The sequence below is a fragment of the Sander lucioperca genome, chromosome 18 (genome assembly GCF_008315115.2).
Source record: "Sander lucioperca isolate FBNREF2018 chromosome 18, SLUC_FBN_1.2, whole genome shotgun sequence".
Classification (NCBI taxonomy): Eukaryota; Metazoa; Chordata; class Actinopteri; order Perciformes; family Percidae; genus Sander; species Sander lucioperca.
The window spans coordinates 16,514,524-16,542,214 of NC_050190.1; positions in this window are offsets into that span (position 1 = coordinate 16,514,524).

Here is a 27,691-nt window from a genome sequence, read left to right on the forward strand (position 1 = left end):
CCCAAAGAAAATGTAGCGGTGAAAAATTCATGTCTGCGTGTCAGTCTGACCCTTGGTCATCTCCTGGCTCTCCCACCTCCTGGATGAGAAAAGCCCCTCAGTGTTGTTGAGTGATGGGGGTTAGAGAGGAGGTGGGCCAGATGGTCATCTCTCTACAGCCTGTGACATCCTCTCCTACTTTCCATTGCCCCCTTTTCTCCACATCAGAAGCAATGACCGCCGCTGACAACCAAACATGTACTTTCTCTAAAAGTGCACGTGAGTGGGAAGAACCATGAAAGATTATGACTTAATGTTTTTTTCTTTTAATTTAATTTGATTTATTTTCCTTTATTTAGCACATCAAAATAATTTGTACACAGTAACCAATCCATCATATAAAAACATGTGCAAGGAAGACAAGAAACCCCAAGGGGCTTATAAAGTGTCCCTTTAACAGAGTATGATTACAGTTTAATATTAAACAAAAAAGTAAAAGACAAAAGAAAAACCAAATAACAGAACAAAATATACACATCAATAAGTGTATGTGTAGAAAAAAACAAGGAAGAAAAGAATATAAAAGAGAAAAATACAAAATAAAATGAAGTAAACCAACAATAAAATTTGAAAGAAAAGAAATATAAAATTTGAAAGAAAATTAGTTTGTTCAAGTACATTGTCTACATAAGGTAATTGTTAGTTTATCTTATGCATAATTTCAAGGAGCCAACAATTGTCCTACAAATAAAGTGTGATGAAATATTAAGTTAATTACATGTACTACATATCTATAATTTAAATGTGGTTCCATAACATCTTCCATATTTATGGTGTTGGTGGTATGTTGACCAATTGGGTGTCCTTATTTTCTGTTACATATATTTTGTTTTACCCTCTGATAATCAAATTTCATAAATCCCACTTCATCAGTGATTAAGTGATGTAAATACTTCATCCACAGTAAGCATATTGTGCAGTTTATACAGTACAAGAAAACAGGCTCTATCTTGACGTCTTTTGACATTAATTGATCATCAAGATGATGTTGTACTTCTGCAGCCTCTGTGTTGATCTACATTTCTCTCCTTGGTGGAGATATAGGGCATTGTGTCACTACAGGAAGGCCTCAAGACTTGCAACTAGCATTAACTGTCAAGTTCATAAGGAAGTCAAATATTCAGTCTGAGAAGTGAAAAGGAGCCCTGTGCATCTGACTAGCTGAAGGGGGTGGGGGATGGGGGGGGGGTTCGGCCTGCCAACAGATTTAAGTGGTCACTGAAGCCCATATGACGTGTTCTGTGTATTTCATATGAAAGCAGTGTTTCCATAATCCTACATCTCTCTGTTAACCACTTGTCTAAATAGTCATAAATCACCACTGAATTCCTGCTTTTATTTGGAAGGCAAGAGCTTCCAGAGCTGCTGTAGGGAAACCTACAGCGAGACTGGAAAAAAAATTCACTACATTATCTCCTTTCCAACAAAACAAAACATGGATTTATGTGTACTGTACTGTACTGTTACCAATACCAAGATTACAGTATATTATTGCCTTGTTTTACATGATTCAATCTCTCTTTATGTACTAGAAACAAATACACACTCACACACACACACACACACACACACACACACACACACACACACACACACACACACACACACACACACACACAGAGCGGCGTTTCTCACCTTCCAGTTTTACAGTAACTGTTAATGTCCTTTGGGAGAGGAAATCAGCCACCAGTTAGAAAAGAGGACTTACTGAGTGATCCATTTTCCCCTCCCGCAGAAGGGAAAGTTAATAGGTTATATCCTCGTCCTCAGCTGGGATTGCCATTTCCTTTCCCTTTGACCTGTACATCAGATGGTAGACTCTTACAGGAACCAAGGTGCAGAAGAACAAACATGAACGCTGCAAAATGGAAGGCTGGGCCCTGCCTGAGGTCTTGGTCCAGAGCTAAAAGGGCTATGGGACTGGGGCTGCCTGCTCTGCTCTGCTCCACTCTGCCTGCCAGCCTATAAGGGAGGATTGGAAAAGTCATCAGCAGGCCTCAGGCCAGGGCCCCGCTTGAACACGGGTGGCCACCAACACAGACTCCAAACAAATGGCTTTACATGATGTGATCACTATCTGATGCGCTGCAAGGGAGGGCAAACGCAACATAAATGGCACTTTCCTGTTGAAAGACAAATCATGGATGATGTAACAGCGCTGTGTTTGAGGGTGGCCAGAGAAAACAGAGATGAACAGGGCTCTGTTTGTCTGCTGCCCAAGCAGGCGGCCTCAGCCTGGGTTGCCTTTCTGTATTCAGAAAGTCAGTCATAAAATTTTGTGTGAGGTGAAAGACAGAAGTGGTTTTGCGGCTTTCTTCATGCTGAGTAAAGGGGTCAGTCAGTGTGGTGTCAGGGGAGAGGAGACGTCTGTCAAGCTAAAGTAACTGCAGCATGCTGCAGAACAACTATGAAACACATCCACTATGCATTATGTCATTTTGCCATTTGGAGCAAAACAGAACAATTACCAACCTAATTTACGCATTTGGATGATTTGTCATAGGGAAGACTCATGCCAGGAAAATACAGAACAGCTTGAATATGACTGTAATAAATATAATGTTTAGACCTGGCTCCAGTTCAGTTCCCTTGAATATGACCCTTGCTATAAGAAAGACACGATTCCCTAAAATAAGCTAACAGTGGAGTTGGCTTTGTGCAACAAATTTTTTAGATCATATGATTTGTAAGACGGGGTTGCCACAACTTCTGCCCAACATGCCCAATATTGTGTGGTGCAGCATATTTAACCGCTGATGGAAACCAGTTCCATATGGCACAGTAATGTAGAGTAAATAGAAAGACCACTAGAGGTCGCAACAGCCACATCACCGATGACATGACTGGCCTGCACACTCCTTTATAGGGTTGTCCTGCAAAAAAGGTAAAAAGAAAAAAAAGGGTTGTCTTGCATGACATATTCCTCAGTTCAGTGTCCACAATGTAAAAAACATTTGCAACTTTATGTCAGTGAAAAATACACTGGATGGAGATGAAGAATGATGATTTACAATCAGGTTTATACTGCTTTAATAACTATGAAATAAGAATACACATTGTGATGTATACCTTTTCCTCCTCTGGGAAGAATCCACTTCTTTCACCTGCAGCCACATGTTGCCCCCCTCCTCCAGCTCAAAGCCCCCTATAAAGACACAACTCTCTGCCTGGTCTTTGTGGTTCACGTCCCTGACCGTTGGTCCTCAGGTCAGACCACCGGTCCCTCAGGAGGAAGGTCTTCACCTTTCTTCCTTTAAAACAACAGCGGAGGCTGGGTCAGAGCTCTGTTTTTTTACCGACATTTCCTCAAGATGGCTACCAGCAGGAACAGCTGCAGGTAGAGAACTTACAACAGCTGGTGCAGAAACATTAACACTATGATGAGAATGTTATAAAACATTTGTAAAATTGTAATTTCTCCTCTCTTAACATTCAAAAAGGCTTGGCTAAATACACAAATTACAGCTTGTATGGTCAATAAAAAAGCTTAATGAAAGGACTTGACAACTCAAATCAAATTTGTATGTTCTGGTAAGTTGCAAGTTGGTTTTGCTATAAAATGCCTACTTGTATTTTTAGGTACCAATGTTTTACTGGACTAGTATTACACTTTGTGTCTGCCTGTCTCACACACGCACGCACGCACACACACACACACACACACACACACACACACACACACACACACACACACAAACATGCGCGTGTCCACACACACACACACACACACACACACACACACACACACACACACACACACACACACACACACACATGCAGACATAGAAAATATATGTTCACCCTGCTCTCTCTTATTTTTGGAGGCACATTGAGGTCTTTTGCCAAATACAGCTTTATACTGCCTGGCCTCCACTCCAAATGGCTCTATAACAGTTAAGAAACCTCCAGGGCCCACAAAGACCAAAAAGAAACAGAGGAAAATGTGCAATTGGCAGCCAACCACACATATTCACTGAGCTCATCCCACCAGGCAGCAGTAAATCATTATGAAAGCAAAAGACATTGTGGTTGATGCTATCATCTAAGACCAATAAAGCGCCCATTTGTAGGAACAGCCTCCTCACATATAACTGTCACTAACTGTCATGTCAGTAGACATTTCTATGTGTGGATCACAGTGTTTCTGAAATGGGACAAAGGTGCAACAAGGCTGGAACAATTCTCATGTAAAAGATGGAAAAATGAAGCTCTTTTCTCTTTAATCAGATTCACCAGTAGAACCGATTGGCAGGGATTTGCCTGAAGGACGTTTACAGTCCATTCCCACAAGAAACAGGCAAGGAGATGATAAATTGGTTCCTAACAAATTGAGAGCTGCACTCCTGATGGTGGTAGTAATCAGCCTTACATTTAGTCAAAATGGAAATTGCGTGTTCCTGTTGTTAGAACACAAATGTGGTCTTCAAAGAACTCCTGTAAGAGGCCAATTGGCTTGCTCTTTTCTGTGCTCCTGGGACATTATTCCCCCTTGAAAAGTTTGATGTTCAAACAGCCCAAATAAACAAAAAGAGAGGATATGATTAAGGGGCTCTGGTATGTAGGACACAAGAGATTTGGTTGTGTTAGTTCACTTGTTTTAATTCAGTATTTCCCCTAGTTCGGGCTCTATGATTTAAGTTGCTACTAGAAGAGAGATACCAATTGTTTCAATAAGTATTATCTGAGCATGTGGCACCGTCCCATCATACACTCTGCCTGATGTCCTGTATTAAAGGGAAGGAAACCGAAGGCGTCATCCTGTGACAGGGGCTTCAGTAGGCACCTCATTCCCTCTGGTCCTCACTTCGCCTTCGGCTCCAGAGGGGCGTGAGCGGTTTGTCTTTAGCTTGAAAGACGTGGGGCTCTGCCAAGTTCAACCCAGCCCAGAGACATCGACTACTATTAGCTGGCTTCCTGACCAGGACAGGGAGGGCAGAGGGTGGGGGATTCACAGTGGGGCGTGGGGTGGTGGTGGTTGTGGGGGGTGATCGTCCTCTCCGCCTCAAGCCTCTGTCCCGGTGATCTGGAGGCAAGCTGAGATAGCAGAGCCCCAACGTTCAACCACAGTTTACTCTGCAAGCGATGGAAGGGGACGTGGCTATGCAACAGTATTTACTCCATCACTGACTTCATGTGGGTGGTCCCCCCTGGCTGGAATACAATGACTGCACCAGACACTGCTCACTCACATACTGTCCTGCCTCATTGGGAAAAGCCATAAAACACGAGTCATCCAGGGCTCCCAGGCTGTGCATGATATATTCTGAGTTTTCTGTTTCCTCACAGATTACCTTAAATTTGTTGGTTCTCTGCCAGAACACTGAGTGATATTGATCAAACTTTGTCTGTCAGAAAAATCTTCTGTACAAATAAATGTGATCAAACAAATTTAACTCATTATAGTTCATCAATAACTGCTTGTTATAATTTATGTAAAAACATCTCAGACATTCCCTGATGTTTTGAAAAGCCAGGTGGAACTTTTTTTAGGTCCCATTTAGCAGCTTCTAGGGTGCCATTATTCCGGTTAGGCTGCCATGTGAACCTGGAGGTTGGTGATGATACCTAAACGTGCCCCACAGAGTGTGTCTGATGTGGTTTTGATGTATAGATAAGAACAGAAATTCAGCTTTGTGAGCGATCTGTTTAAGACTTGCTATATAACCTGAGGCAGTGGAAATGAAGCAGACCAAGTTTGTAATTTCTCCAAATTGACATCTGACCAGAGAGGAAATCTGGTCCAGTATGGCTTAAATTATTTCACTTCCATTTTTCATGCCTCACCGGAGATGGGAAGCTGCACTGTAAAACAAGGTCAAATAATCAAAGTGTTTTTCTCATACATGTTAAACATATCCAAATGAGTAACTGTCACTGGCGTATTAGATTAACAGTAAAACAAGGCTGTGTACTGTACATGTAATGTATTACACTGCTGATTTTGCTGTTGATAAATGCTCTAGATAATTTGGTAGAATGTCCAACTTCCTTAAACAAAAACCTGTTTTAACACTAAATTTTCACAGGCTTCATCCTTCATTCCCATTTAAACATGTGCAGAGATACACACATACACACACACACACACACACACACACACACACACACACACACACACACACACACGCGCGCACACACACACACACACACACACACACACACACACACACACACACACACACACACACACAGTAATGGAGATGTAACTGGAAGAGTTCTCGCGGCATATGGATGCCATTTGTAAGCTGCACTGAGAATGTATAGGTCAGTCTTACCCTTTGGTATCTCTCTATCCATCTGTTTTCACATTGCTTGCAAATTATAGTGTCCTCCAGACCCAAATGAACATAAATCAGGCCAGTGAAAGTGCAGAAGTTTTCCCATCTGTCATAAAACAATGATTTAAAGTACGGGTTGTCAAAATATGGCGCTGTGAATTCGCCCCGCTCCCCAGCAGTAGGAACACAAAGCACCATCTCATCGGAGTAATTTATGGCCTCTGAGGGAACGGAGGGTGATTAGGGCTTAGGCCACCAACAGCCAGAAAAACAGTAGGAGCTCCAATAAGGATGGCTGGAAAACCTTAGACCAAATTTATCAAACAATTCAGCGAAATCTATTTCTGTTTGGAGAAGAGAGCGAGATATATGGCCTGTTTAGTATACTGGTACATCTTTGGAACATTTGGTCATACTGCATTTGTGAGTTTTGGAGATTCTACATTAAATAGTCGTAGCCCAGGACATGTGATGTATTGGTCAGTTAAGGTGCCTGAGGCCAAATCAAATATACAACGGGACGTTCTTGGATTTTAAACAACATATTTGTGTAAATTATGTCACCGCGTCTCTATAAAATTGTTTCTTTTAAAGGTGGAGTTTTAGGGTGAAAGCGGCTGTGTTCAACAGTGGCCGTTGGCATTTGGTATCCGCAAACAAATGGACTAGTTAAAAAATGCTTGTCTTAACCGCCTTTACCTTAAATGGCCTTTAAAAAGTGAAAGACATAGTTGGTAACTAAAACTGCCGGTGGGACACGGCTTCCTGTATGGTCAGTTAATATATTATGATTAGCTCAGTACCAGAGGAAATGCAGGGGTAAGGCGATTGCATTAACAACAGGGTACTGTTGAGGTGAGGTTGGGTGGCTCCAAATTAATACTTTTGCTTATTGACACTTTCATTTGTCTCTAAATAAATACAGATTTCCTGTGAACCAGAAAATTGGTGTAATAAAATGAGCCTAGGTGGTCATGCAGCTGTGAGGTGGCCACATATCAATATGGTGTTTTTCTGTCCATCTCAATGATGTGAGCTTTATAAAGAAAGGCTTGTCTTTCAGGCCTGACTGACCTTTCACAAGAAGTCTATGTAAAAATGGAGGTTTACAGAGATCCCTTATTCATCTACCTGAACTAAAGAGTTCCTCTGCAGTGTTGTGTTTTAACTAAATCTGATCAATTCGTCTTCACCTGTTTCTCGCTCAACATGGGAGGCTTCTTAGACTGGGCAGGTATTGCTTTTGCATCTATTTTTACAACTGCTCCTCTGGGTCCCTGGCCAGTCATTGGCTCATGCCCCATTGCCCCCACACAGCGTACAAAGTTCAGAGCTTCTGCTCACAGAACCACAGGTGTTTTGCTAGTACTGTACAGCCTCCTTCTAAAGTCAAACTGCTCACAATATCAATCTAAGCTCCGACATACGTGCTGTTTAATGTCATTATTTATACGTCATCTCTAATTCGAGATTGATTCTTTTTGTCTTTGTCTTTTGGTTGGTTGTTGTAGTCCATGAATGTGCATCTCTTGTGAACTCCTGCAACAGTAGATATTCTTCATAATTTGTATACTTAGCAAGGGCCTGATGCACATTAAGTAATTCTCCACAACCTTATTTGAGCTAATTGCATGGCTGCCTGGCAATCTCCTGAACCACCCAAGCATTAGCTCCCTGGAGGATGTTCTGCATGTCCGCTAACCAATCAGCAAAAGGGTTCTGCATCACTGCTGGCGGTCCACCCTACGATCCAAAGGCTGTTCTGGCCAAGTAGTTGCTTATTTCTCAGGAGAACTCCAATGCCCTCGCTGGGACTCTTAAACATCTGAAGTGGAGCGAAGTTCAGGGGCCTTTGCAGCCGTGGCCACACAGGCCTTGCTATCTGTTTAAACAGCAGGTAGTCCCCAACTCTCCTCTGTTTGTGTCCGTGGCTTCCTCCAACAGTTGGAGGGGATTTTCCCATACACTCCGTCATTCCGAAAGGGCCTTGAAATATGTCTGTTTTCCCCGGATGGAGCTTGATGGAAACAAAAACACACATTTCCAAGACGTACCAGAATATTATCATTTACATTCATTCTTTGTACCAGAATTGAAAGTGATGTTAATCAGTTAAATTGATTAGGTCACAGCAGGAATATCACTTTTTACTGCATGCACTAAAGTAGGCCTACGGTAACAATTGTTGGTCCTATCAAAAAATAATATGTCTTCTTTTTTTTTTAAACATAAACATTTTTTAATGCTTTTGTTGAACCAATAAAGCGAGTAATCAACAGAAATAGAGCAAGACAGAAAAAAAATTAAAGGTCCAACATGTCTGGAAGTAAGTGTCTATTGATGCTGTCTGCACACACAGCCCAACAGGTCGGCTCCATCAAGGTGGCCTCAGCTGGGGTTCTATTGCATCCCACGTCAACACCACTGACAGCAAAAAGCACTTAGGGACCAACAGATCACTTTACCATTCGTCCAGCAGGAAGGGAAGCCTCGAGGTGGGCGGTGGGAGGTTGGGAAAGGGGCAAAAGGATTGCAGGGGCTGCAGACAAGCAAGCACTGGCCAGTAGGTGGGAGTATTGATGCTGGTTTACTCTAATAGTCCCACTACTGGATGGGAATAGAAAATGTGCAGTGAAGATTGTACAGTAACATTAACCTAACTAAAGGAGGATAGTCATTGATCTTAAATAGTACTGCTTATTATTTCATATGGTTTACAATTCAACCCATTTGAATTTGCTCTACTTTCGTTCCTTTAACATATCTAAATACAAACTGTAAGAATTGTTGATAATACCTTTTAATGTAAAAGTAAATCTAAATATGTATGGTGTGTTCAGAACCCTCAGTTCAATGTAAAATGTATCATCTCTTTTGAGAAGCATGTCTCCCAACATTTTCTCTTCTTTCAAGTTAATAGCTTAATTGCCAACATTATGGGTTGTTCTGGGGTACAACTGGAAGACATTATTTCATTTCAATGCTTCATTTGCAGCTCGGTAAATATAAAAACACCAATTAAAATGTTTCCTGTCATGGTGGATGTTTGCGTCCGTGATACAGTTCTGGTGAAGTGGGGGTTCCATGAAATGGGACAATTAGAATTGGTCACGATAGTAGAAATTGGAAATAACATTTTATTCTTGAGGCTCTGAAACATCTGTCGGTTTTTCATTTAAGCATTATAAAACAGTAACCCACCTAAACTGATTATTTAAAGTCAAAAATATAATGTAGTATATGTGATGGAACTGTAGGTATTTTTCCAGCATTTAACCACACATTACATTACAACAATACAGTATACCTGGGAGGAACAGGTCAATGAAATGAAATCAAACTAAGAATTCCCTGAACTTGTAAGTGTTAATGAGGACTTCCATCCTGTTTTGGGACTTAGGTCAGGCAGAAACTAGATCTTATTTGCGTGTTTGCTTTCAAGTGGGGTCACCCTCATTGGATCTCACCAAGCTGTATAATTCAGCCAAGGGCTGCCCTAAGTCTGTGGCCCACCGCTCCCTGTGTTTGTGGGTTACAAGGGCGAGCACACTCCCTGGGGTACCACACACAAATGCTGTATGCACAAGAACAATATATGCATAAGTAAATAGATGCATTTAAATAGGCACCCCCATATCCCTCTATACTAGAACACAAACACACACACACACACACACACACACACACACACACACACACACACACACACACACACACACACACACACACTCTCACTCCCTCACACACACGCACGCACACGCACACGCACGCACACGCACACGCACGCACGCACGCACGCATGCACGCGCGCGCACACACACACACACACACACACACACACTCTCACTCCCTCACACACACGCACGCACACGCACACGCACGCACGCACACGCACGCACGCACGCACGCATGCACGCGCGCACACACACACACACACACACACACACACACACACACACACACACAATTTAAAACATAAACCCTTATTTAACCATGTCTCTGATGTCAGTGCACTATCAAATGAATTTTGTTAAGGCAAAATTGCCACTAAATACAATAATAATAATAATTTGAAAGCAGGATTTAACATATAAAACATACACCCCCAAAGCATTTAGGGTTTCAGAAAATGTTACATGGCAGTGAACCATCAGACTGGTGAACAAATGGAAAGCACTAAAGTGTGTGTATTTGGCAGCACTCATATATACATTAGGAGTGTGTTCTTGGCTATGGAGATTGTTGGCTTGACACTGGTGAAGTTATGCAGCCAGGTGAGCAAGGCGCCAGTAGAAGTGACAGTCTCACCTCCACTAAGCCTGACTCTGAAGATGTCTTTTAACGTGGGGAAATGTGGCCATTCACGGCCAGCCGAGCGTTTCAATGAGCCACATTAGTGGTTGCGCCATTGTTTTTCAAAAGGCAGCTCCGAACTTGCTTTGATGGCCAGGAAGCTGGCCCACGTTTCACTTTGTCATTCTGAGTCTCTCTTCATTCTGATCTGCTGAGTCTTGCACCCTATGTGATATAGTAAGGTGAACCAGGGCAGGATGTGGTTAGTTTCTACTTCAAATTGTTTTTAAAATTTCTTTAAAGCTATTTAGTTTAAATGTTCAAAAATGTGAAGCAAAAATGTGATGTATGATACAATTTTTTTAATTAATTCAGCAAAAACATTTAAAAGATGGATCCACTTTCTCACCCTCAGAAGTTACCATTTATTTTGAAAATATGACATTTGATTGTGTCTTGAGAGTGAAATGAAGTTTTGTTTTAATATACTACTTGGGTATGTTCAATGCGTGTGCTTATGGCTCATGAAACCCTTTGAGCATACTTAATATTCCACAAAGGGGATGTTGGCCATCTCTCATGTCCTCCGTCACTCATTCACAGCAAGTCATTTGTAAGTCACACTTTGGCTTTGAAGGGAATCGGGCACTCACTAGAGAGGAATCCCCTCTGAGGGCAAAATCCTCTGAACGAGACCTATGATTATATCTATATTAATGGCTCTGTAAGTCTAGAAAGATGTTTTGTCTGCTAGATCTCGCAAATAGAGCTTTTTCACAAAGAAGAGGGTCATCTTAAACTGATTAGGGTGCAGAAATATCAGGTTCTTTTTGAAAGCTTGTGCTGCGCCTTTGGTCTTGTTGTGCAGACCCTGATGCCAGATGCAATAAATTATTAGTCTAAATCAGAACAGAATGCCAGCTTTACATCAGGATAGTGATCCATGTCAAGGAAAAGAAACATTATGTTTGAAGCAAAGCAACGACCCAGTGTCAGGGTCTATCCCAGCTAAGTCGAGGCTATTATTTACTCTTTCACATGGAATCAAACACATTGGGCTGTTTGTGAAAGACTATTGCACGGTAGAGCTTTGTGGGGACTCAAATGATTTCGTATGTTTTATCCCCAGCAAAAACACAGAATTGGCCAAGCCCTACTAAAAGAAATGCAGCAATGGTTAATAAATCACACAGTTGGCTTTGTGGCATTTCTTTTTTCAAAATACATAAAATATAAGATATATTCCATATATTACCAAATGCCATGCTACATTGTAATGTGAAAAACAGATGCAATGCAAATGTTGGGCACAATATTGAGAAATAAGCAATGCAGCATTTTAAAACTCATCTTTACAAAGATTAACAGCAATATCAAATTTCAGCCTTGATATCTTTTGTATGGAATCCAAGAAATAATAACACGAAACAAACCCAACTCATATTGTGCAAAGTTAAAATATGTTTTTCTCATTTCTCATTAAATTATACTGCCTGGAATAAGGTGCACTCTATTGCTAGCCCCCCCCCCCGCCCCCCCCCCCCCAGCAAGACCACAAAATATGTAAGCAGTCATCGTATTAACATGGGATTTGTGGGCCTTATCTAAAGGGCTGTGTCATTTTCAATATAGCTGCAGACCATTTACTGCTTCTGCTCTGCTGTTATAGCAGCACAGAGAGGGACCAACGGGAGATATCGGTTTCTGCTCTCTTTAAAGATCTATTCAAAAACTGTGCTCACTTTCATTTGACTATTTTTCTGTGTAGAAGCCTGTATAACTGAAAAGCAAAAACTTGAAAAGCTTATCTTCTTCACATACTGTACCTGTACCTCCCTGAAAATAACCATAACCATAAAGTACATTTGAGAATAATGTATAGACACCTACAGTCTGACTTTAATAACAACCTCCAGTATTTTATGACATAGAAGCGAACTAAAATATTAATTTAATTAATTTAATATTTTAAGAATATTTGGCTAAGTACGGCAATAGCTACGTTAAAATGAATGACTATACAGCAAAGATAGAAGTTCTGTGCCTAATGCTAATACTTGTGTACCTGTGTACCTGTGAACACATACAGTAGAAAGCAGTCTTCCTATACCACACAGCCTGTATGAAAGCAGTATAATTTGATCCAGGCTCAAGAATCATAGTCAAACATCTCTTCACAGTTCAATGACAAGACAACACTCCCTCTTATCTGGAACTAGGAGTGACTAAATAGCAGGCCTATGCAAACATAACTCACACTGTTGAAAAACTTCACAACTGTCATCTTAGCAAGCAACTTCAGTGTCCACAGAGCATGGCACCGCAGTGTTTCCTGGATGTACCCATGAGCCCCATGGGAGCTGTCAGGTCAGCGAGCACTGGGCAGGGGATATATGAACACAATTTCCAATAAAACAAGGCAACTCTGACCAGCATGCAAGCTGCAAAATCAAAACCAGCTGAGCTGCCCATGTTCAAAACTATCAAATGAACACCAGATCATGATGCACTTAGGGGTGCATATGTTTTCCCTCCTCTCTAAGTGCCACTAAAAGACACACAAGTGATGGGCTACGTTTAGCAAACACTGCACCTTGTTAGCATGGGAGCATGTGAAAATGGAACAGAGCCAAGGAGAAAGATGTTTTACTGTACAGCTGTATAGCTCAGTCCAGTATCAGTCCAGGCCAGTTCTCTCTGAAGCAAACCTCAGACGTGAAAATGCTCTCAGTATGTCAGCTACACCACACTCTTATTATTTCCTCTTATACCGTATATCATGTTAAGCCTTTGGCCTTCAAACATTTCTGTTCATTTGAAATGTGTGGGTATCGCTTGTCCCAATCAGACAAAATGTGACTTGAATAAGGTGAGGTGAACTGTTTAAGTGATCATGCATTTGCCATGAAATATGTCCTCATTAAGGATGAAAGATTAGGTTACCTTTCTGCACAAAAACGGTAAACTGAGTCGAGAAGACAGTCGGCTTTCAGATGTTTTCCTTCCAGGACTGTAATGCAATTTTCTGCACAGAAGAGGGCCATATTCAGAAATATGCCTGAAGACATGCAAAAAGGGTACACACTTTGCTCCGGGTCAGGAAGGAAGTACCTTGCCCCCGAAAAGTGAGTTAGGAATAATGGAAAATAGAAAAACAATCAAAGGAAATCTATTCTGTGTAAGTGTAGCAGGAAACTGTTAGACGTTAGTATAGGACTGTTGTGCTGAGGGTTCTTTTTTTCAACTTTGCATATAAGATAACAGACATTTAAGAAAGCCAAAGTACCACAGATGTGATGTAATGGCACTTTAAATCTCACTCTAAAAATACTAAAAGTTAATGTGAAGCTGAGTGAGTCAGAGGCTCAGTAGTGTCTGTGGTAATGGAGGTGGTGCTGACAGCTTTTAATAGTGTTGCCAGGTTGAACATAGTTCAGTGTTAAAGGAATAATACTCAGAGGTTTCTGGATGATTGACCAACTTAACTGCTGCATGCAGAGCATAGATGCTAAATTCATCCATGTGTCTGTGGTAGATTATTCTCTGCTGTACTTAGCTAATGCGTGATCATTTACAACAGGGTATTTTAGGCAAGAATGGTGTTATTTTAGCAACAAAAAGGGATTTTGGAGGTTTATTCAATGCTGTAGGAATGCAAAGATACTATCAGCCCTGAAACATTCAATCCATCGATCAACAAGAAATTTACAACAACATTTTTTTTTAATTAATTCATTGATGAGTCTGATTTCTTACAGTCAACAAATCCCATGAAAACACCAAAACCGATAATGAATTATACTTAGAAGTATTGTCTGTGTAGCCAAAGCTTATTCTTACGTACGCCCTGTTGCTGTAAATACTCACAGACACCAAATGTGTGTTAATCCGCAGCTGAAAATAGTTCACACAAATGCATTATTAACTAATGTTTGAGTAACCTTTGCTAAAAACTATAGGATCCAGGTGTCATAGGAAATTATTTAGCCTTTTTTTTAAAATAAAAATTAAACCTATGTGGCCGGGTTTAAGGACTAGGAACCAAATATTACCTTAATAATATTATATTACCAAATAGCATCCGCAAATCCCCTAATTTTCTCCTACCCCGGTGAACATGTTTGAAAACTCAACTTTCAGCTCTTTTGAGGCTCAAAACTTTACCAGTGATCTGGAAAGGAATACATGGAAACAACAAAATCAGGAGTAGTGTCTTTTAGAACAGAATACTACACACCAATTAGCTTCTACACGATATGCATGTACATTTGTCATATTACATTTATAAGGTGATAATGTCAGTGGCCCAAAAAAATTGTTTTATACTGCCTTAAGATGAACTGTCTGTATTCTATTTTGGCCCTTTTCATCAGTAAACACAAAACTGTATTATTGGAGTTTAAAACTCCTGACATGTATTCCAATGTAAACCTATTCAACAATGTCTTATCAGTGAGTTTAATCAGTTTTATTATTAGAAATAGTGTGTGTAACATCCTCTGTGAATATTTCTTACACTATTTACTCATTACTGGATAAGTTGCATCACCTACGGTAGCTTCACCTGTGTGTGCACTGCTTTGTAAGAATATGTTTGTATATTTAATTGCGTTCCTGACAGGATGTAGGAGAAATGCCCTAAAGCTAGGCGGAAAAAAAGAGCAATCAGATTAGGACGTAGTGACATCATCATCATGGCTATCACCGCACTCGGCGACACAAAGCGCTGGAGTCGAGGACATGAAAGGCCTGTGACAGCATTTTCTCATTTGAAGTAACTTAAGCTAAACTTTCACCTCTCACTTGTGCTACAAAAAAACCTGTTGTGAGAAGTCTGGCACGGTCTGTTTGTGGTTAAGTCGGCCATGGGTACCCCTGAGGCAATTTCATGTATTTCCTTCACACTTCTGTCAAAGCTCGTAATATGTGACAGACTACACCCCCAAAGAAGCACTGGAAGGACAAGTAGGCCTACGAGTATTAGTGTGTGTTGGTGTACATCCCTCTGCTATCAATAGTATAGTATGCAGCATGAGACTTTTGACTCTGAAGACACTGTCCTTATGTTAGTCTGTTTGCACAATTAAAGGCTGTAAATGTGTTTCAGTCCCTTTTTCCCCACCTGATTCTGCTGCATACTGCTGGAAGATGCGCCTTTTCAGTATGTCACTCACTCAGTAAAATAAGTCAGAATATTATGTAAAAAAACTTGCAGTTAAATTACTACTTAGGCTACTCTATTTAAAAAAAATCCCTAAACACTGTTTTTAATACTTTTATGTTTTCCGAATGTCAATTCAAAAGACTATCTGGTCGCCGTGTTTTAGATGTTCTACTCTTTCGTTTATATCTGTCCAATAAAACCTGATGTTCTGTGATTTGAACCATTTCAATTTCTGCAGCTTTTGATATGGCATTGGTTAAAATAAACAAACCTTTTAAATAACTCAAGCAATTATGCTGACTGCGATATTAAACTTCTGTTAGCCACATGTTGGTACTAAAGTAAACTATGCAAGTAACTGGGTAGTTTATATAAACACAGTGAAAATGGCTGCTTAGCCCAGTAGCAGCAGCAAATCCCTAAGTACTGGAGCCTATGATTAGACCCACTCAACCTTTGGAATAATAAACTTCAACTTCTGGTCGTCCTTAATCGGACATTTAATCAAATTTCTTTTCTAGATCAGAGTTGGTTCAAAAGCTCCTAACTGTCCTTTAATGCCCCTTAAGTGTTTGTGTTGAGCAACTGTGTTTCATGTGCCGAAGCCAGCTATTCATAGTTTAAGATAGGGGATGGATGAAGCAACTTGTCCAATGTGGGTGATTCAGGAGATGTTAAGTTAGTTTCAGTACCGATTCAAATTCATACTCTTGTCAGTTTGTAAAGTAAAAAAGAGATGAACATGGCAGTAGCCACACTCCAAACGGACCAAATAAGAGTACTATTAATAACATTTTCAATAATACATTTTTGATAAAACACATTTTTCTCTTGAGAGACAGAACCAGAAAGGCACCAAAAGATATATCTACAACAGACCTGCACATTAAATGTACACTCTATCATTTCCTACAGCTGCACACAATCATAATGATAATTACTCCTATTGAGATGGGTCCACCTCAGCATTTTGTGCTGATTTAAGATAGTAAATTGGTTGCCATGTTTGTTTGCTTCAGTAATGTCTAACAACTGAAGAAATATCTACTGTCCCAGTCTGGAGCAATCAGGGTGTATTCTGTTTGGCATGCTTGAGTGCTCCTGAAGTCCACTGGGTGAAGGGGAACTACACTGGATCTCAGCCCAGCTGGAAAACTGTCCTGTGAGCATCTCATCAGCTGTGAAATGGACAGTCTACATTTAACTGTACAAGCACTGATGAAAGGACAAGACAAACAGGCCGACATCTATAGATTTAAAGTCAAACTACTTAAAAAGCCTGAGGCCTTTTTCGAATGCAGAGACTAAATCTTTCTGAGTGAAGCAGTGAGGTTTTGTTCCCTTCATATCATGTTTATTTACACAATGATCAATTGGTTGCAAGACTAGCAGTCAGCTACAAATTATGTGTGAGCACGAGTGCTTACCACGCCGCACTCACACTCAGCTGGTTTTGATGCAGGGATGGGTTCATGGGACAAGTCTTGGACGGCTGTGAAAGGGCTGTGGACTCTGGCGGTCTGCTGCAATGCTCTGTGGGTGGGAACACACACCAGTGTCCTCAGCTACCCAAAAGCAGCCCTATGGTACTGCAATAAGTAGGCCCGACCCCGTGGCCGGCGACGCAGTGGTCCAACGGCGCCTGTCGGCTGAGCCCAAAACACCATTTCTACACCAGATGTATTTCTAAGATTTGGTAGTGCAACAACTTCAAAGTCCGACTTGATTGTTTTTGATTGTATGATTATTCAATGCTGCCGTCTTTTTCTTTTATTTCTGGGGGGAAAAGATATTATCATTCAACCACACTTATTTAATTGCGGCAATTGGAGCCACTCTAATTGGGCCTTGCCTTTCATCTGTAATGGTAATGATTATGCAATTGTGTTCTTGCTGAGCAGTCTAGTCTGATGAGTAAGAGTGGAATGATATGACTGCTTTAACTGCGATCTCATCCGTTATTTTTGAGTGTTGTATTTCAGCCTTCTACGCAGTAAACTATGCTAGACATAATCTCATTTATTACAACATGTATTTCTGTTTTTGCAGATATCAAACAAACCCTTCGTGCACTCACATTGTTCTCCATCGTGATGTTTGTAGCTGATTTGATCTTTGTAATGGAGTTCTTGAATAAGTAAACAGTGAATGCCTGTTCACAATGTCAGCATGCTTTTGTCAGAGCCACGCAGACATTTAAAGAGCATCTTATCATGTTGATTTAAGCAATTAAACATGAAGTTGCCCACTGCAAGCTCCGACTGACTGTATCATCTTAATCATTATCTACAGAACCTTATCCTCAAAGCATTTTCTGTGGCCCGATTAAGGGGACTTATCACGGTCATTACGTGGTTAAACGTCTGGCTATTTAAAAAAAAAAAAGTTTAAATTTGGGAAATGTTAGACACAGTACAACCTAGCCTTTAATGTGTTTGGGTATGGCGGTTTACAAATGCTTTCAGGTTGCACATACAGTATGATAAACAAAGTAATTAATCCTAAGTGATACCGTCTACTCTAATCATTTCGTGTGACAAGCAGGTCTCGATTAAAGCAGTGTAAACAGACTGTGCCTTGACCCAGGAAATTGTTAGTGGGGTCTGAAAAGCTGCTAAATAGGCAGATTAGTATTATCTTTTTTTGAAATATGGTTTGAAAGTTCATATTAGTACATTTCTGACTGAGTGATTTAAGATTTGCTTTTAAAGGTTTTGATCAAAAATCAATTTTATTATCAGTAACAGTAGTTGTTCTCCTTTCATCCAGTGGTAAAGACACAACTCTGTACCTACAGTTGTGCATGATATTACTAATATTCATCCTATGTGACTGTCTTTTCCCCCTAAGTCAACCACATCCAGATCACAATCTAATCAAATGTGACAAAGCTTTGCAGGGAAAGATGGGCAGCGATCTGGGCTCTGTCCATGCCAGTATAGGAGCTGTTTTGACAAGGATTATCACTTTCATCACCAGGTAATTTATAACAACCCCCAGCTTCTACAGACCTCATATCTCTCCTAAAGAACTGTGCTTACAAACACGAGAGCAATGCTGGTAGCTTGGTTTCTCACCTTCTGCTGAAGAAGGAGGGGGAAAAAACCAAAACATTTAAATATCATGTTATCTTTGGCCCATATTGCAGGCTGACTCTTGCACAGAAGCCCGGGCCATGAGTGCCTTGGCATAACAATCACCTGCATAGTAATGCAAAAGCCAAGGAATTTATTCAGAAGTCTTCATAAATCATCTCTTTACGTTAAAATAAACTCTACCCATGCAGCTTTAACAAGCGCCGAATGAAATCTGGAAATTCTAAAGTTGTGCAACCCGTAGCTTGTTTTTTTTATTGTTTTTTTTATAGTTGTCAGTTTTTGACATGTTCTCAAAAATATTCACACAATTTTTTCCTGTAATTTTGTGCAGTAGAAAAGACACTATGACATGCATGGGCAAAGAAGTACAATGTATTTAAATCTGATAAATGACACCACACAGCATTTCATAGCAAGACACGTCTTGTAATAAATTACAAACTTTAGCATTGGAGTGAAATGAAATGTCTTGACTATGACAACAAAAATTATGAACAGATACACACACAGTTCATGCAAGAATGTGCAACAGTGGATTAACCTAACTCTAAATCCAGACGTGGATATGAAGACTGTTTATGATGTAAGCATGCTATCTTTTCAATCTGCGCAATGCAAATGTTTTCACAATGTAGTCAGCCATCATAACAGCATCTGAAACAACAAATGCCCTTCCTTCAACATTAACAGAATGCTCAGGTAATCCAATTATATGGCGCCAGTGGTTTTGCAAAGATAAGCAGTTTAAAGTATGCAGAAACAGCACTGTAAAGCATTTTTAAAATAATTTGTTAAACATGTATGTTAACCAAAGACTGAATTCCTGCCTAACAGTATATTTTACCATTTATATATCCAATACATCAGCACCTCCAATATTTCCTAAATGTATCTTATAACATATATACTATGCACAGAAATCAGCATGGATATAAATAAAGAACCAAAGTTAAAGCTCCATTATTATTTTTTTTAAAAAGCAAAAAAAACTATTACCAGCTATTTGTTACTGTGGTACTGGCAGATTTCTCCAATTTCTCAATAGATTACTTTTAAATGTTAACATTTGCAAGATGTCGACTATATTAGAGATCTACTCACCACAGAGTAATGAGACTCAGTCCAATGGAATCCTTGTAGGAATGCATGTTAACATACAGTATATTCAAAAATCAAAGACAGAGAGGCAACCAGAGAAACCATCCGCCAATGTTCTAGACATGTTCTTGTCAGTCTGCCTGCTTTGGTTAAACAGCACTGAAAGGATGCTGTGCTCAAGCATTACAAGGGGTATCCTACACCTGTTTGTTGTACGGCAAATTGAACATTATCACACAGAATTTGTAAAGAGGGAGAGAGAATGAAAGCAAGAGGAAAGAAAACCAAAAATGTGGCCGCACATGATTTTCCTCATTGCTTTTTTGTGTGCTTAAACTATAGTTCCAAAAAGCTACCCACGCTTCACCGAGTATGTAGGGAGAAACCAGTCTCAAACTGGCACCTATTTACGGACTTCACTACTGCCAGAAATTCCTCCTACAGTGAAAAAAGCCCATTGAATGTGTAGCTCATCCATCATTCTAAAGCCATTGGCTTTCAAACAGAAGCAGCAAGGCTATTATTTGGTAACACACTTTGCTTTCATTGGTTCCCCACTTACGCTTTTGACTTCCCTTTAAACTTGTTTCCTTCAAATAAAACCCTTCCCCTCTGCAATACAATGTTTGCATTAGCTAAACTATCATATTCTGAATTTCTCTTAGTTCCTTCTGTGGCTGAGTTTATGGCCTTCAGATATGTGCAGTATGTGCGTGCAGAGGTTGTGTCGTGTGAACTCCTCACTGGTATGACAAGCCGAGGAGCTGACGTCATGAACTCCATTTCACCTGGGCAGGCTGCTTCTCATGCAAAGAAGGATGTGGTGGCCCCTGCCCTACCTGCTTTTATGCCAATTAACTATCTTCTTACCGGTTTCTAGAAGTATGTAAACACTGTTGCGCTATCGGTGTGAAAATCAGCCCAATAGTCAAAATGACGTCTATTCAGCACGCTCAAAACCAAAACAGGAGAAGCATTCCTGCACATGTCAGGGTGAGCTTTATTGTCGATGTGATGAATATATATATTCACTCTGTTATTTATGATCCACTGAGCAGTCATAGCAGCCATTGCTGAAACTGTGACTATGCACAGTTTGACATGGCAGCTATTGTTATTATAATCATTTATCCAGTCATAATCAAGACTGTGTTGCTTAACTTTGCGGAATGCTGGGAATCATTCATTGTTTATTTGAGTAAAAAATATGGATAATCATGGCTGCCTAGAAAAGCCTGTTTCAACATAACAGCTGAGGATATTTAAAATAGACCTGTTAGCTGTTGTTGTGGATATAAATGTATTTCTGAGAGGGGCCATCTGGCCTATTTTATTTTATTTCCTTCTGGCAAAAGCCAAGTCCCCCAGCTACTGTAAGTCACTGCTCAGTTTAGCTGACAAAAAAAACTATGGCCTTTGATGCTGACCATTTTAGCTGTGCAGCCCCAGTGTGCTGGAAACGGCACAGACAACAACATGGACACATGAAAGGTTTGGCACTGGTGGCCACAGTAAGGGCTCATTGAATTATTGCTTCTGCCCTGAATTTTCCAGAGATCACGTCACTCAAAGAAGGTGGCCAATGTGCTCACAACTGCAGAGACAGCATAGGACAAAGCAACCAGTAGTTATACATTGTCATGTAGTCTCTGGCAGATAGGCAACGACAGACAGCAGAGATCTTAGTGATATGAGCACAATAGGAAACTGAGCAGAGTTCAACTTTCAACTATGCAATTTCATGCAGTATATTTAGCATGTTTTGCCTCTTTTGACCATAGTTCCCATTTGTCTGTTCATGTAACTGCAAACATAGCAGAACAAGCTAATCGCAGCCACGTTCTGTGTTGTATACAGTGTGCCCTGATCGATCGTACAGGAATAACAGCAAAAAGGATAAAGCACAGAGGGATTTGTCAGAGGATCTAGCAATCAAGCACTTTGAATTGCTTTTTTGTTAAAAAATGCTATATAAATAAACGTGCCTACAGTGTAAAAAATGTTTTATATTATTAACATTGATACAATGTTATAACAACTTTTATTGTGGTAACCGAAACAAACAAAAAAAAAGAATCTGAGCAGGACACGTGACACGAATATGAATACTACAGAATCATTTTCAGACAAATTAGATATTAATACATGAGCCGTATATACAATCAATACTCTACAATAAAGATATGACAACCAGAAACAGATGACAAAATGATGCATCTGGGCCTTTAAGTGAAGCGAACAAATATTATCAATCAGGGTCAGTGTGCTGTGGCTGGCGCTTGTTGGATGGCTACCAGCAGGGTCTTTCCTCCAGTTCACAGCTTTAACAAGTCTGATTTGAGTGACCTGGGGAAACGGTTTAATGACCGTTTCTAGACTGTGTTTCAACACTGTGTGGGTGGGTGGTCTGACGCGACTGGGCAGGGACCGTACACTGATGTACAGTGCTGTAAATGGATGTTTCGGCAGAACAACAAACACTTTTCTTTTCACCATCCCAGGAAAGTACCAGATAAGGTCACGTTGTGTATTCATACGGTGGTTCTAAATTGTTTGTTTTCTAAAAAAGGTTAGGCCGATGATTTCCCACAGATAATGTTTTGTGCCATATTTTAGGGCTTTCTGATACCTGTAATTTTACTACACCTCCTGAAACATTGTCTTAACAGTGTAAATGCCACATTTCTTTTTTTCCCCATTAGGTTAACCTAAACATGTAGGAAAACGTATTCAGTATATGAGAGGTGATTTTGTCCTATGCCAACCTGCATGATGTCTTCTGAAGCTACTGTAATCCATTTTCACTGGCCGAGTCTTAATAACCATCACAGACTTTTATGGGAGGCCCGGCGCCACATTTCTCTAGTCAGCTGTGCTCCTTTAGAACATTTCCTTGGAGCCCAGTGTCCGAGTGTCATTTGTTTCATCTGCAATTAATCAACCATCATGTTTATTGTGAGTTTGTTAGGTTTACCTCCTCATCCCTCCCCACAGCTCCTGCCAGGTTTATGGTCAACACAGAGCCGACGCCAGGATTTAAGAGAGTTCTGCCACTCAACATGCTTTTCAAGTTTTTATTTCCCTGTAACACTCTATGAATAGCTGACTGAGTATAGCAACATGTGACCTTTTTTTCGATGCATTGTGATTTTCTTTTTAATTTTACAGATTAGATTTTTTTATTTCGGTAGATATATGCAATTGGAAGGTTACATTTTTCTTTTTTAAATACATATATAAGCCATTAAGATAATGACACGATTAAGCTAATTTCTAAACTACAAAGCTGCTCTAATCAAACAAAAATTATATTAACAATGGATCAAACGACAATGTGTAATATGAACGGGGTTACTTAATTTTCACTCGATTCTGCGGTTCTTTGTCATTCAGCTCATTGTTTATGGCCCACAAGTTTTGGTTCAGTCTCATTGCTCTCATCAGCGGTTTTTCCTGATTTCAGCGAAAAAGCCAAAGTACTACATTGCTACATGCCCAGCACCAAACTACAAACAAAGTTAGTGTATAGCTTATAGTGGAAGATTTAGCAGCTCGAAGAGCCAAATATTTTCCGCCTTGGGGTGGGGGAGTTCGGGGAGACAAAAACAAAGCTAAGGGGTGAGCGAATACATGTTAATGTTGCACCATGTCTGCTGGATGTGTAAATCAGCAACTGTTTAAATGATCAACTTTCTATGATCATTTGTCAATATTATGTTTACAGCTTGTTGTGCTGTTCCCAAGTGGTAAAAAAAAAAAAAAAAAAAATGACTACATTTTATACTTAAAAACTGACAAACTCAAGGTCACGGTTTTCTAAGTTACAGTTTGCCTAAACCACCACCTGAAATTTACTGAGGAACGTGTGTAGTTACACGTCAGCTTCTCAACCAAAGCCATGTTAATTTATTTTCACTTCCCTAATGGAAAAATATTCCCCTAATTACAGTAAACAGAAAGTTGCTATTTCATATGGAATCATTCATGTTTGATGCCTGACTCTGATAAGACACTTTTGAAGTTCCACTGTATATGTTGTAAATTGTTTCTTTGAGCTTGCTCAAGTACCAAAATCACCCCTGCTTCACCCATGGGAATAGCGAGCAGAGCGGGTACCACTCCAGCACTTGGAATCTGGGCCAAAAGTTTCCAAACATCTTTTCCTGGTGCCTAAAATTAGCAGCATAATGAGGTTGTGGCTTCCTTTTCTCTGAACTAATACCCCATCCCTGTGGGACAGCATGATGTGGACTAACACTCCAGATCAACAGAAAAAATCTCACACTGACACTTAAGGCCTCAGGGCTGAACATTTAAAACTGAAAAGAAAGAATTTAACTCAAGTACGTTTAGTGTAAATTTAGTATAAATTTGAAAAAGAAACAGAGAAAGAAATATTTTCTAAATGTACAAAACATATGAGCAGTTTTACAAAATACAAGGTTTATACAGGTTTTTTTCCTAAGCTGCTGTATTAAAAGGTTGCAAACAGAACCTAGAGCAGTTAAAATTTCCTCAGCAGTCTCCTTTACCACTGTTTCCAGTGTACACCTTCACTAAAACAAGTTTTATGTGGACTCAGGGACGGCTGGGGAGAATGGAAAAGACATGCTTAAGTAGACTCCACTTCATTATTAAACCTATAGGTCACATTTAATTGCACTTGCATTAATCTGTTTTATTTCAACTAATGAGTACTGCCATAAATTTAACTGAAGGTGAGGAATTTTTATGACCTTGAGCAAACTTTTGATCAGGTGCTGAAGCTGTTCAGGGTTAAACGAGTTGGAGAATCTTTACTGTGTACAGTACAGTGTCCGATTACACAACGGTTTGATTTTCAGCTCTCATTAGGAATTCTCCATCACACATACTAGATGCCTTTTAGGTTTAGTGGACTTCTTTCTTTGAGGTCCAGCTATTAGGGACAGGTAAACTTACAAAAACAGACAGATTGGTTGCATATTTCTTGTACCTAAAATTCTTGAAAACGTATAGCAGGAAATAACTGGCACACCTATCCGGCTGCGATTGCCATGTTTTTATTACTTTGTTACATGTAGGTTGGGCTTATTAGCTTTTGTTATATAGTCCTTTTTTGCATCCTTATTTTGATGTAAGAGTATGTGTTAACAATTGAAAGTCTCAAAACTTCTCAAAAATTAAAAATGTGGGCTCCTGTGTAGCTCACCTGGTAGAGTGCACGCCCATATATATAGAGGTTTACTCCTCGGCGCAGGGGCCACGGGTTATTCCCCCTCTCTCTCCCCTTTCATGTCTTCAGCTGTCCTATAAAAATAAAGGCCGAAAATACCCCCCAAAAAAATCTTTAAAAAAAATAAAATTTAAAATGGCACACCACAAAGAAATAGGAATATAAAATGTCATATACGATCATAAATTATATAATATAACAAGTGCTTAATGTTTAAATTTAGTAACAAGACAAAAAAGTGTCCATTACAATGGTGACTTGTGGAGCAATTTTCTTTTCTGTTCTTGTGGTTATGATGGAAATTTTCATGACATTACATATTTTCCAAGTAACATAAAGTGAATATGCAATACTGGTTGGCTTGGTACACAAGTGTAACTATGTGCAATTTACTCACAGCATGTCACATATCTGTGATGAAGTTAATATAATCTTTGGTAAGATTTGGGGACTTTGTGCAGGACAAAGCCAATGACAGCTTTGATCACAGTGTGAGGAATAATTGTATTCATTTATAGTTACTTCTTTATAGTTGGCACAATTTGACATATTTTAAAAGTAACATATATACCTAAGTACCTCTCCATGCAAGCTGAAATAAACTGAAAAGACATTTCTCTTCTGGAGATTCAACAGCTACTTAAAAGCTGCATGAGCATGATTTTTGGCCGCTTGGGGGCAGCAAAAAAACAAGCTGTAAAGACAACATTGACATTTTATCTTCTTATAAAGTTGATATGGGGAAGTTGTAAGCTAACAGTTGCTTATTTACACATCCAGCAGATACGGAGCAACATTAGCATTTATTTTGAGTGGGGTTTTTGACCAACTGGCCATGCTAGGATGGATCAGTCACTCTCCTTTTAGCTCTGTTTTGGTCTCCACAACTCCTGGGAACAAATCTGACTATTTAGCTGTTAAATGCTATGTTCACCTTGCTACTAACAGTGTCTGTAATACGTTTGGTGCTGTGCAAGTAGCTTACAGTGAGTCAGAGGTTTTTGCTGAAATGAGTTGCCTGCCGCTTCTGGAAACAACAGTGATGAGAGCGGTGAGACTGAATCAAATGGTTTGGGGGCAGTAGAATCAAAACAGCAAGCTGAAAGATGCTAAAACACTCCAGAGAGCTGAGGGGAACTGCAGAGTTAGATGATTCTCTGTGAGTTTGTCGCAATGAGTGGCCTATTTCACATTACATTGGTCATTTGATCCATTGTGTGATATTAAAATATTGATTTGGACTTGTCCTGTACTGAGTCAGTGCAGGAGCAATGAACGTTTTAGTTCTATTAACCTGTGAATGTCAGGCAGATATCAACAGTTGCCTCGTTCATTTTGAGAGAAGACAAAAATAAAAGGAAGAAATAAATTGTATGGATGCATGGTTGGATTATCCAGCAAGCCATATTACTATCTGACGCCCAGACATGCAGCATCTTTCGATGAACCCTATACTTCCTCTAGTCCATTGACTCCTGGGCGCCTCTACAAGAACTGAGAATGTTCTCAAAACAAACAGCACAACCTGTACAGGAGTCCAGACCCGGACCTAAAGAGCTACTGGGATCGCCTCTGACAGCTGTTTCCTGTTATGTAACTACACACAGCTGCGATTTCTAAGAGAGGGCATCTTGGTGTTGTAGACATTTCCAAGGGTCAAGAGGAAGAAAAATAATGCAGCTTTAATAGTGACCAACGATGGACCACCAAGGTTTCCTCCTCTAGCATGCAACGTTCTGAGTGACCAAGTATGTCAAGCGTCTTCACAGGATTTCTCTTTTTTAATGTCTTTTAAAGTTGTTGCAAATAACGGTTAGATTATGACAACTTCCTTAGAGTGGTCACTTTATTGTATTGATGGTGGTGTTGGTATTTTATGCAGTAATGATTTTTCAGGTGAAGTTCTGAAAGAGACAGACTGGAGGAATCACAGTGATCTCTTAGGGGTTCTTCACTGCTATTTGCAGAACCATAAGTGATCCACACACAGATTCAAGCACCTTTTATACAACCTAATAGTTCTTATTTACTTGTGAAAAAGAGAGAGTTCTCTGCGCTTCTGCAATCCACAACAATCCAGTGCAACCAGGGCAGGACAAAACAGTGTAGAGTAAAAAAGAATCGCCAGTGCAACACAGATGTCCTCTTACTTTATAGTTTTTTTTGTTTTTTTTCAAGGTGCATAACAGAGTCCTCTGATGAAGATGTAACTTTACATCAAAACGTTAGTCACTGTTATGCACCTTAAAAAATAAAAAAAACTGTAATTGTCTCATTATTAAAGTAAAGTGGTTCTAATCTTGTGTTTATCAAATGTTTTTTGCAAAGCAAACTTTAGCAAACCAAATCAACCTAAAGCATTCTAAGCATTTGTTGCTTTACATAAATGTAGTCTCTAATAAAATATGTTCATATTGTTAAAGTAAGTAGACATAGTTCTACATATCTACATAGCGTGTTGTACTGTATTCTAAGAAAGGCTAATACATGAGATATATAGTTATAT